Here is a 13,043-nt window from a genome sequence, read left to right on the forward strand (position 1 = left end):
TATATCTTAATAACCATTCGACGTACAGATGTATATTAGCACTCAAATTAAAGCTGATTTAATGAGCTATAAAGTAGTTTATGAAGTTTATCTTCGTAGGAGTAATAGTTTTCATGATATTTTCTAAAATAAAGTGATTTATAGTTGTTTGGACAAATTTTCACGTGCAAAATTTATATTCTGTTGGGAATATCATAAAAACTACTACATCTACGAAGATACGTGTCATAAACTACATTATCGTAAGGTTAATTACCTTTATTTTGAGTGCTGGGAGATATATGTACGTCATATGGTTCCAGAGATATATTTTTACAAAAATCAAAATTTTTATCCGAACATCTAGAAATTAAAATTTAGTCAATTTTGTCAAATATCGTAAAAGCTACTACTCTTACGAAGATAAACGCCATAAACTACTTTATAAAGTAAGAATAAACAAATATTGATTTTTATATTATTATTTTATGTTAGATTCAATTTCTTGTTCGTGACTGGTTTGTTTATTAACTATAATAAAAAATAGCCATATAGTCTCAACTTTTTAATTTTGTTATAACTCCAATGTTTCGGCTTTTTTTCCCATTTATCTTATTCATAATACCACAGCTTTAATATTGTTATTATAAGGTTTCAGGCTATCCTGCCTGTTAATTAACTTATTCTTACCCACTTTTGTTTACTTATAATTTTATTCAATTTTGTACTATCTATTACAATCTTATCAATCACTGGTTTGTTTGTCGATTGTATAACCTACCTCTGCCGATTAAATATTTCGAATATCCTTGAAATTTATTCCAGATGCCCTCATATGCAGAACTTGACTGAATATTTATGCAGTTTGGACAGATGCGATATGTAGGAAGGCGGTCGTGCTTAGTCTAGATATGTCACAGACTGGCAGCGTTGCATAGATAAAGAGAGACTTGCACTATCTATGGAGCCGCTGTTTGAGGGTACTGTTTGTGTTGTCCTTTTATAGGAGAGTGTCGATTATGGTTCGAGACCATGTTGGGTGAGGTATCTGATATTGGTTGCACGAAACGACTAATGTTATTTCCTGGATGAGTTCACTTTACTGCTTCTTTATTCGGGTGAACTGTTAAGTTTTCGACAGAAAGATGGATAATGAACTAAATTACAATATGATTTAAAAAACTTGGTGCGGTGCATACATCACACAACGTTCGCTTATCAACGTACTTTAAATTGAAATTAATCCTGCTTCGTTTTAGAACAGATAATGACAGTAATAAAGCCCTAACGAACCCGAAGGTTCGATCCCGATACAACCAATCGCTCTCTACATACATCCTTCCAGTGACTCCTATCCAAACCTAATTCTACAATATCAATTTTAACTCAATCCTATCATCTACGTTTCGAACTACCCCTCGGATGTTTACTCGTCAGTTCAGTGTTTATTAACTTTTTATGATGTTGGTATGCGGTCAAAATAAAACACTAATAAGTTGAAGTAACTTATTTAATCGTGCCAACGTTTCGGCCAGAGTTTCTAGCCTTCATCAGGGCCAAGAACAGAAAAAGATAACAACCAATGAATACGGAAAATAAAAAATAAAATATAAACAGAATGGCATAAAGTAAATAATTGTATAGAATGGAATTAATAAAATAAAGTGATGAAAGAAGTGGAAAATAAAATGTATACATAGGTAATTGAATAAGTAGGTAAAATAACATAATTAAGGAAATAAAATAAAAATGAAGTTATATAATGCAAAGATATATTAATTTATTAATAATTTAAAAATTAAAATTATAGAAAGAAAAATAAAATTTAAAGAAAGAAAATATATGAAACAAATGAAATATGTAACCAAACATTATATAAAGAGGCAAAATATAAATTAAGTTTAACAAAAGAAAAGAATAGAAAAAAAAATTATTTTAAATTTTATGGATTTCAGAACAGATATTTCTATATTATTCAGTATGACAATATTTTCCCGTACTAATTTTCCAAATAGTTTGATTATGTTTATTTTGTTTATTCTTTTGTTTGTATATATTTTAAGAGTTTTTCTTTTTTAGTTTTTTTTATTTATTTATTTTTATTATTTATTTACTTATTATTTTTTTTTTATTTTAGTATGTATGAGATCATTCATCACTATTACCTATTGCCCACAACTGTGTGGCAGATTGTAATATCAATCAATAAATAAAAAAGTATTAGAAAACAATTTTTTCCAAATAAGTCATTTTGTTGACAGATCGTTTGACTGTAATTTCTGAAACAACAGTTCTCAGAAAAGTAATTTTATTATTATTTCTAGTTTCAAAATTTAAACAATATTCTTTTGCAAAAGTGTGGTGGAAATATAAATATTAACTAAAATTTCTAATCTTTTTCCAAATTCTCCTATATTATTTTCATACAGTTTCACGGTTATTTAGTCTAGCTCTAGAATACGTTTTTAAAAATGTGATGCATACCGAAAAGGGTTTAACTTCAGAAAGTATAATACCGGTGCTAGGGTATGCTGATGATTTGGTATTCTTGGCTGAGGACTAAATACAATTTAGTTGATAAAGGGACTAGGTCTCAAAAAAAAATACAGATAAAACAAAATATACGGTCAATAGTAGAAACGGTAGACATTTCAATAATATAGATATAGGAAGTAATACATTTGAACTGGTATATAGCTTTAAGTGTTGAAGCTCCAGGGTAACTAGAATTTATAAAAGCGAGTTTATTGGCGGAAAATGCTTGTTTTATTTTTTTCAATATCGAAACAGGCTCGCGCCTTCTGTCCAAAAACTTAAAAGTTTGAATTTACAAAAATATTATCCTTCCTACTTTTCTTTAAGGATGCGGAACGTGGCCTCTTACACTGAGGGAAGAACACCACCTTAAGGTTTTTGAGGTGGCCCTTTGGGGTATACAAATGTTAACTAACAAGGTTAGACTGAGGGATGGGACGGAAGGGTTGGTTGGACTATATAAGGCCGTCTTACAACTAACAAAACTTCCTGCCGTAAGGCAAATCAAGAAAAGTTGTATATACATGTATTATATATTATTTTATTATAATCCGTATTATATTTATATTATCAATAAAGAGGTTTGAAAATAAAAAAAAAAAAAAAAAAAAAAAAAAAAAAAAAAAAAAAAAAAAAAAAAAAAAAAAAAAAAAAAAACTTCTCCTGCAGTCCCTGAATTGGAAGTTTTAACATGAAAAGTTTTAGGGGGTTTTAACATACTGCACCATGTTTCAGAGAATACTGAGCCTAAATTAAAGGCTTACCACTTCAATCATTATCCAAAAATATATAGAAAACAAAATTCAAACAAGTTTAAAAAATAATCCTTTTTCGTTTTTTTTTCGACATGAATGGTTAAATAGGGACAAGAAAAATATCTTGAATGTTTTAGAAAAGTTGAAAAATGCTCATTATAAGAAACCCATTTTCTTTTTACCATTATGTTCGATCATATTCCGTCTTATAATTTTGCTTGACTATTTCTTCAGTCATTTTCATCATAACGAAAACATTATCACAAAACCAATTTGTAGAAAATTTACACTAGTTTAATTAAATGACCAGTGAATTGAGAAGTTATTAGAATAATACATCGTTTTTAAGATATGTATGAAGTATGCCTTCAACCGCATTGTAAGACACACTTCACTTTTGGTTAGCTGGTTGGGTTGGAGTGGACTGTATAATTTAAAATGAACATGATTAAATGAAAAATAAAATTCTATTGTTTTATGTTACAAATGGTGTAGTGGATGGCCGAAAGAAAACATTATGATTAGATTAGTATGACTGGGCTATGGAGATTGTAGATCTAACATTGAGGTGGTTAATGATGATGTGGATGTTAACTATTACTATGTGGACTTACTTCTTTCTTCTTTCCTCCCCCCGCATCTCCAAGCCTCTCATCTCTCTGCTGCTGGGAACCACTCAAGTAAATCTACTCACTCATGGTGGATATTACCAATGAGTGAATAAAAAGAAAGGATGGACGCTTCTCTGGTTGAAGACAAGATGGCTATCTTATACTCATCTGGGTTGCTTCTCTTACCACCAAGAGCGCTGGAGGAGGCAAGCTTTTGATACTGGCCACATGGGCGCTACTGGTCCAATAAATAGAAGCCTTTCTGATTCAACCTTTCCGTTGCCGTAGGTTACCGGAACAAGATATGTGAAAAAAAGAAAAAGGAAGTCGAGGTGTTCAAGTTCGTGATTAGCATCATAAGATACCTTAGGAAACCAATTTCCAGGACTCCTGAGTATTCTACTGAGATCCGATCTCCAGATGACTGACTGGATTCCAATGGATGAACAGCGTAAAAAAAAATATCGATTCCCATAACAAAAAATTATCCAGTACAAAAACAAAGAGCTTTTACTTTGTGCATGGTTATAAAACTATTTGTATCATTTTTTAGTCCTACCTTAAATAATAATAATGAAGGCCTAACGAACCCGAAGGTTCGATTCCCATAATACCAACCATTCTACATATATCTTTCCAGTGATGCCCCTCCAAACCCAATTCTACTAAATCAATTGTAACGTAATCCTCCCATCTACGTTTCGGTCTACCCCTCGAACGTTTATCCGTCGGTTCAGTGTTTATTTAATTATTGCTTTTAACTTTTTGTTTTTTAAATCTATATAGTAGTACATTTTTTTTTTAATCTATGTATTTATTTTTTAAACTGATCTACTGTGACTATTGTAACTTTGACTTGTTTTTATATTGCTCTAATAATAAATTCTTGCTTACCGGATCAAACGTGAATTGCAGATCACTCGAGAGGGGAGGTATGACAGAGTGAAACAGGGAGAATAAAATTGCTAAATAAATAGAATAGGATTGTCAAATAAATGGAATAGGATTGTCAAATGAAATGGAATTGTTGAATGGGGAAAAAGTTATAATGTATTGTTGAATGGGGAAAAAGTTATAATGTATTGTTGAATGGGGAAAAAGTTATAATGTATTGTTGAATGGGGAAAAAGTTATAATGTATTGTAGTAAGTGCCAAGAAGATTATTACTTGTAAAAGGAAAAGTTGGGAAAAAAAATATTTTGTTATTATATCATGTATATATATGTATATATGCCCAATCATGGATTGATTGGTATTTTGTGTATTGTAGCAACCCAATGTATTTGGCCAGCATGGCTAAATAAAGCATTTCTTTCTTTCTCTGTTATTTATTGAACATTTTTTTGTTTAATTTAGCTCTATATAAATATTGAATTTTTGAAGAAAAAAAATGAGTTGTACATAATCTGTGTAAACAGTAAAATAATATGCTTTTACCTCCAGAAATACATTTTATTGCATATATTGTTATTTAAAAGTCTGCTAAACCCTGCAATTTCCTAGGTTAGGTGGAAAGATTAAACAATGCACCGTGGGCTATTCTAGACTTCAAAGATCTTCTTATTTATACTTCCAAGTTTCTTATGTCCACTCTCTTCTTTTTTTTATTTCACGCGATCCATTAAATTAAACCCGTATTGTCCGAGAAAATCCATTTGCAGTTAAAAGCCCTCCATTCTCTAATTAACTTCTAAGTGGAAAATTAAACGAGACGAGAAAACTGCTTGAAATTGACCGGAATGACTGTTGGAAAAAGTTAGAGGATTGTTGGTAAATTGCGTTTCCAGAGAGCATTGACTTGAGCAACTCCGTCCTCGGCTTTGACTTCACCGAATTGTTCTTGTCTTCATATTTCACGAATGTTGAAGTCCAAATCAAATTACTATTCATCACGAATTTGCATTCTATATTTTTCATTATTTTACTTATAGCTTTATTTTATTTGTTATTAATATTTATAATTTATGAATATGTCAATATTGAATAATTGGTACATTATTAATTTAAAATATTTATTTCACAAAAAATTAATTAGTATCCAAGTTAAGTATCAAAACACTCTTTATTATTTCTTTAAAAGTCCTACGTTTCGGCCCATTTGGTCATTCCCAAGGACTTTAATAATTTATTTATTGTTATTTACAACTTTATACTATTATATATAACTTATAAATTTGTTATTTGATATAAAATGACGATACAAACATATGAAGATTCTACTCATTGATAGAACTCCAATAACTAGAGAAAATCTTGGGGCCATCTTCTTTTAACACGCCTAGGGGAATATCAGCTATTGAATGAGAAGCCAGGTTAGAAACGAGTGGTTGGGAAATTTATTAATTGGGAAGGATTGTTACCTGGTTCTGACCGGCAACGGAAAATTTTAAATATAAATTTACACCTCACATCACATTTAAGAAATATTTGCAGGATTTTCTATCCAGGTCATTAATATCAATTACCCTATTTTGTCACTTTTTTAATAACGTTTAAAAACTTTAATTTCATATCAACTTAACAATATTATCACTTTCTTATCAAGACTCCTGATACAATCAGCAAAATAGTATTAAGTTGGTCTGTAAATTAAGTTTTAAAGTAAAAAAGTTTTAAAAATTAATCAAATAGTTACAAAATAGGGTGACATTACTGATCTTAATGACCTTGGACAGAATCGCCAGCCTAAAGTTTTAAAATAATTAATTATTAGTAGACGTAGGACTCCAATGGGAGTCTTGGCCAAAAAAAAAATAACATTTTATTAATTTTATGATATTACTATATAAATTAGATTTAATTAATTTTTCATTGACCAAAGATTACGTATTTCATCTTTTAGCTTATAATATCCGTTGTTCTGGTTTTTATTCTTCTAGAAATGGGTGGGCCACGTCAATTCAACACACTTTTGAACCTTACTATCTCAGATTTTCTTCAAACTTTGTACATATGTTGTATAAGTACTTGTAAAATTTTGATATTTTATGAATAGGCCAAAAAAACAGATAAAAAGTTTTGGATTTGCTGCTGAAGCTTTGATTACTAAGCTAAAGATGTGGAATATTGTTCTGTGTCATTTTACAGTAAGTTCCATGGCCCTTCGTTTGGTACGCAACACTATGTAGGCTAATATTTAACCTATTAAACGGTTATATTCATAACCTGATTAAAATTTTTTATTTTGTCAGAAAGTACTTATTTTCAAACTTCATTCTTGAATAGGTTTTATTGATGTAAATCACAGTGCTAAATTTAAATATGGAACGGAAATGGCTTCAATGTTAAAAAAAGAAACCTGATAAAATCTTAGAATATTTGCTTTCTGAGAAAATAAAAATACAAATTTTAAATTAAATTTTGAATAATGGTAACTTATCTTAACCTATATATGAGGTATTCATGATGTTTTGTAAAATGTAAAATGTTTTACCATGTTTAATGTTATAAGTATTATAACATTATAAAGGTTTAATACCATATTTAATGTTATAAGAGCAGCCCTATTCACAGTCATGTTAAATGTTAAATGCATAAGAGATCCTAGCGGATTTTCTGAGCAACTTGTTTTATAACATTTCCTTCGAAAACTTCATGTTATTGTTTAGTTATAAGTTTTGATTGAAGTAATTTATTACAACCTGTCTAAATTGAGTGAATAGTGGAAGTTGTGTGAAAGTTTGGCTACTGAGTGCCTTGTTGATCTTCTAATTTGTGAGGATAAGAATCAAGATGAGCTAATTGACAACTGTTATTAGATTATTATTCTCATCTTTTGCTTTATTAGTTATAAAATCATTCAGAACAATACTAACACAATCAAAACACAAAATACGAGCAAGTAATCTAACACAACAAAAAATAAATGGTGACTAGCTCAGTTGCGTGGTGTCATTCTCCACTTAACAAACCTAGTAACAGACTCCCAAGCATGTTATATGTTCTATCGTTTTAACATGGTAAAAGAAGGAAATATTTCTTCATTTACCATGTTAAACTAAAGATCGTGAATACCCCTATTGTATTGTAAATCGCATGAAATAGATGGAATATACTGTTAAATGACACCTATCCCATATCTCTAGTTAAATTAGAGATTAAATTTTTTTTTTTGACAAAATAATTTTTTAATAGCAAAACCTGACAACTAATTTTCCTTAGTTAAATTAAAGCATAAAATTTTATTTTCCAATTAATATCTTAATGTTTCTATTTGTACACAAGTTTGTTCGGCATTGAATATAAAATTTTATTTCCAATGTTATTTAGGCTTAAATTTATTTTTTTTTACTGTTCAAAAAATATAAATTTATTATATTTATAATCTTTAACCTTCTTGAGACTGGTTAATTTTGGTTAAATAAATAATTCAATTTTTATCCATTTTTGTCTCAACACATTTTATTTTTTTTTTATAAGTCCGACGTTTCGGCCAATCCGGTCATCCTCAGGCCTATATAATCATAAAATATGCCTATAAAATGCATTTATCTCACAACCTATATAAAGTTTTAACAAGTGACTGTGATAAATGAATTTTATATATAGGAAGATGGTCAGGGTTGCGGTCAAAAGAGGAACAAAAATAATTTACAACTATTTATTTTCTGACGCTTCGCCCGACTTTGTAGGGCTTCATCAGGGCTAAAAAGGTACAAAATGAAACAATGATAAGAATAAAAATACAAAGATAAGATACAATGATAAGATACAATGATAAGATACAATGATAAGAATAAAAATACAATGATAAGAATAAAAATACAAAGATAAGATACAATGATAAGAATAAAAATAAGTAACAATGGCAAGAGTAAAATTTTTTTATAAAAATACGTAAAATATACAGTTAAAAAATACAGGAGATGTACATAAAACAAAAACAATTCCCCATATTGTTTTTGTTTTATGTACATCTCCTGTATTTTTTAACGGTATACATCTCCTGATCTACATAAAACAAAAACAATATGGGGAAGTAAAAAAAAAATAGAGATTAAATAAACGTCATGAAAAAATAATAATTATACATAAAGAAGTAATAATAAAGATATAAAATGATAATAAATGAGCATTTTGTTTCTCCTTTGACCGCGACCCTGACGATTTTCCTATATATCAATTTTTACGGTCAACTATATATACATATATAAATGAATTTTAATTTTCGTTTTTAATGTAAAAGCTGACTAATTAGAAATTGTTGTTGTGACCTGGCCAGAATAGCCTGCATGAAGTTGAGTGTTTAAATATTTTTAGTTCCAAAATTTTATTAAGATGTCCCTGAGGATGCCCGGATTGGCTGAAACGTCGGACCTATAACAAAAATAAAATGTGTTGAGATAAAAAAGGATAAAAATTGAATTATTTATTTAAACATAAATATAAATTTATTGTTGGTTTAATATTCTTATTTTCAAATGTTTCAGAACACTGAGTTCTCTGTCAGGTCGCATCTTATTATTAATTGGTAAGTAAATTATTTATAATCAGTCAATTCAAATGTATATCATTTCTTCAAAAACTACAGCATATATAATTATGTGCATATAACTATTTATTTCATTTATTCCTTATTTTGATTTTATTATATGTCAGAGAAAAATATGATTTTAGTTATATAAGCAAATTTAATTTTCTATAGTATCATATTATTAATCTTGTCAATATTGAAAAATTAAGAAAAATATTCTCAATTTGTTATATTAATTTTTTAATTTCATTATAATATCAAAATTAATAATTTGTACTCAAACGAATGAAAAAATATCTGGAGATTAGAATCAGATTTATTTTTTGGAGGAGCTGATACCTGAGTTCCAGAGTTCGTGACCTCTTCGTGTGACTGTCAGCCTATATCGATTTTCGGCTATTTTCGGGCCTATTTTGTCTTGAATAATATTGAATTTTTATCAAGCTCTCTAATTTGAAGGCCACGTAGCTACGTTGAAGTTTGGAGATATTCTCGTTGTTAACTTGTTCTTAATTTATTAGTCAATATCCACAATTAATAATAATATTAAGGATTTTTAAAATTCAGTTATGATACAGTTGTTTACTGTAGATACTATACTAGAAGAAGATGGTTAGGATGTGGTGAATAAAGAACACAAATAAGTAAAAACATTTTATTTGTTCAATCGTTCCGGGCAGAAGTTGCTATTTCAAGCACTACTAAATTCTGTTATAATAATATTAAATACCAACCTATCACGAGTTATTCGTTTTGTATATTTGTTTGAAACTTCATGCTATATTTATTTAAAATTGCTTCCAATTTTAGAATAGTAAAAAATACAATAAACTTTAATATCTGAAAAATTACTCTATAAATTTCAAAAATAATTCACAAATCTTATAGTATTATTTTCTTTGTTTACAAATAAAGTAATAAAGTAATTTTTGTAACTATATTAGTTGATCATTAATAATATACACTCGTATCAGAGATGGGCAAAATTTAGCTATAGTTGAAACAAATAGCTAAAATTGCCATGGCAACGACCCTTATTAATGAATGAACCATTGATAAATAAATATCGTATCCATGGAAATTTTAGCTATTAGTTTCAACTATAGCAAATTTTTGCCCAGCTCTGACTCCTATTATCATACATTATTAATAAGTGCTTATTGCTTAATATAATTTTAGCCATTTTTAACATAGGTTAAGCAAATGGGTTGATTAGTTTCTTCTATGATAATCTCTTTATCCAAAGGTGTTTTTGGTTAATACAATAATATTAGGACATGCGTTTTTTATATACCTAACGCCGGAAAATTGTAACTGTTTTTAAATGAGAACCTGAAGCAAAGGTCTTGCAATTTATTTTACAAAGATTTATGATAAAAGTAATTATAAATAAATCGTGTGTTATGAATGTGACAATAATTATTTGTTACTTGTTTAGTAAAATAAAAATCAATAAAAGTATTATTTCTTGGAATAATTATACCATGCATAAAATAACAAAAAAAAACTTATTTAATTGGTTTTATGATTCTAAAATTCTCCTAATTTTTCTTATACAATTTTAAATGGGTCAGATATAGACTTAGGAAACCTCTAATCAGTCGAAGTTTTGAATCAAATGAGCGGTTGAAGTGGTGTATTTCAAAACTCCAGTTTTGAAATATTCAACGTTCTAGAGAGGTTTTTAAAAGGATTAACAGTTTCTTATATTAATATTTGTCATAAACAACATATCGAATATTTTTGAAGTATTTAAAGTAAATCTACTTTATAAGTAATTGTTTTTACTTTAATAAAAATAACTTGTCATAAGGTCAGAATGACTACACCCCCTTTTCTCAAATTGTTTCAAAGAAAAACCGCTGATACTTAGACTTTTTTAAAATTTAGTTACGTAGAGGTGGAGGGCGAAAATTTTTATTTCAAAGCGAATTATTTTCATTGCTAATTTAATACTTCATCTTATCTAACCAATAAATTGTCCAGTTCAGGTGTTCAGCCGTTTAAAAATTAGAATAAAAACGTGTGATTAATTCTAACAGCTTAATTAATTTAAGTTGATTGGGAGTGCGGGTAATGAAGAACACAAATTAGAGAAAATGGATTTAATTAGTGCCGACGTTTCGGCCATAATTCCATGCCTTCATCTGGGCTAAGAACGAAAAACAAGATATCAGCCATAATGTATAAAAGTACATAAAAATAACTATTCTATTTAGCTAGTTTATTGTTATTCTGTATTTTGTTTTGTGTGTTAATTCTTGTTATTTTGTGCTTTCTCAGTCCTGATGAAAATCTGAAATTCTGGCTGGAACATAAGCAGTATTTTTTTAAAAGATATTTTTATTGAAATTTAGAACTTTACACTTATATACATACATCCAGTAAATTTTATTTTAGTTTATAATGGAGTGATACAGGCGTGTTGCGAAACGGTCAACTATTCTTTCATTATTACTTTTTTTTTATTATCTTTATTGAAATTTACAACTTTATATTACATAATACATTCAGTAAATTTGATCTTAGTTGAAATGGAGTGTTACAGGCGTGTAGAGCAACTACCCTTTTACATTAGCTGGTCTCGTGGCCATCTTCTTTTCAGGCGCCTCAGAGAATTGTCAGGAATGGAAGAGGATGCAAGGTTAGAAACTAGGGGGTTTGAGTGGTTAGAGAGTTTATAATGGAAGGAGTGATATCTGGTTCGGGCTAGATCGGTTACATAGGGAACATTAAGGTCTTTATGTATGATTTTATTTGTGACAAAGTAAGGAGCATTGAGGATTCATTACTACTTATAACATTTTTTTTATTGCTACTTATATTGTTGAGGTATAAATTTCACTTTATTTTGATAAACTAAATATACTTTGTGATTGCTAGTTGCAGGATTAATTCTAGATAATAAATAAACAATATTAATAGTAAATAATGTGTGAGGTTGCCGAACTAACAAACAAACAATTAATACAACAAAAATATTTTAAAGTCATCCTAATTAGGAAGATCGTTGTGCTTTAGCAGACATATTGCCGGAGCGTTGCTTGTAACTAACTGCTAACTTCCTATCCATATGCCGTGACTCACGTCGTGCTGTCAAAGGGAAATTGCTTGCAAATTATTCTGTCTCGTGATATTTCGACTCGCCACAACCATCCACTTCTGGAATAATAACTCCAGAAATAACCTCATGGCATGATCAGCATTCTAATATATTCCGAGGTTTTTAAAATTTATTTTTATGTTTAAGATTGGCTTTATATGTGCAACCCCATAACACCGTAGATATTCCTCATATAAAAGCATGTGGATAATATAATACATAAATATGTACCGCTACAACCCGTGAAGGATCAGGGGTGCAGTACTTAGTGAGGAAGTACTGTTACTAGACCAACGGTTGTGCAAGGAGCTGATTTGTTCACCACTAAAACTCCAAAAACAAGAACCAATAGACATTATAATAGCTCAATGTATGACCATAATTTTGTTCAAATAGTTAATACTTATTCATTCTGTCTAAAATGGAGGAGGTACTCTATTTTGGACGAGTATCTAAACAATGGACTAACTAGTTTCTAAAAAATTGGACTAGATACTGTAAAATGGACGAGATAATCTATTATACTTATATTCATAGTGGACTAGATACTCTATAATGGACGAGTATCTAAACTATGGACTAATGA

General features: G+C 29.1%; 1 protein-coding gene across 1 annotated transcript in view; it reads left to right on the forward strand.

The window, feature by feature from the left end:
- corn (cornetto) overlaps nt 1-13,043 on the forward strand; it is a gene marked incomplete in the record, with an annotated part of 269,163 nt that overhangs the window by 55,852 nt on the left and 200,268 nt on the right. The window contains 1 exon segment of the mRNA XM_067051957.1: nt 9,311-9,351.

This window comes from Halyomorpha halys, unplaced genomic scaffold (assembly GCF_000696795.3).
Source record: "Halyomorpha halys isolate HHAL.00 unplaced genomic scaffold, Hhal_1.1 Scaffold88.1, whole genome shotgun sequence".
Classification (NCBI taxonomy): Eukaryota; Metazoa; Arthropoda; class Insecta; order Hemiptera; family Pentatomidae; genus Halyomorpha; species Halyomorpha halys.